Genomic DNA, 504 nt, shown 5'->3' with positions numbered 1-504 from the left:
AGCAGAGCAGAGATTGAGACGGAGCTAGTGCGCAGGCGCATAAAAGGCATGCTATGACTGCGCATGCTCAGAAAAAAAGCACTGCATTCCACGCATGCTCAGAGGAAACTGGCCGTTCCGCGCATGCTCAGACAGAGTGCTCCACCCAGGGCATAGTTTCATCTGTACTGACAGCTCCAGCAGGGGGCGCCTTTTACGGGACGTTTTATGCTTTTTTGCAGTTTTATAATAGCACAAACTCGACCCAAAGATATCAGAGCGATTTATATGAACCCCAGTTACAATTTCTTTCAGACACGTTCATTTTTAGGCGGGGAGAGATTAAGTGATTTGCCCAGAATCACAGGATATTTTTGAGCTGAGACTCAAATCCTGTTCATCAGCCTTTAGGTCGGTCGGTCTAGTCGTTAGGCTACATCCTCAATCCTAACTCGGTTTGTTGTGTGGTTCTGGAAGTGCTACAGTTTGTGTAAAACCCATGAAAGAAATTTAAACTCAGAAGAT

The sequence above is a fragment of the Lissotriton vulgaris genome, unplaced genomic scaffold, assembly GCF_964263255.1.
Source record: "Lissotriton vulgaris unplaced genomic scaffold, aLisVul1.2 SCAFFOLD_520, whole genome shotgun sequence".
NCBI lineage: Eukaryota > Metazoa > Chordata > Amphibia > Caudata > Salamandridae > Lissotriton > Lissotriton vulgaris.
This window is presented reverse-complemented; position numbering follows the sequence as displayed.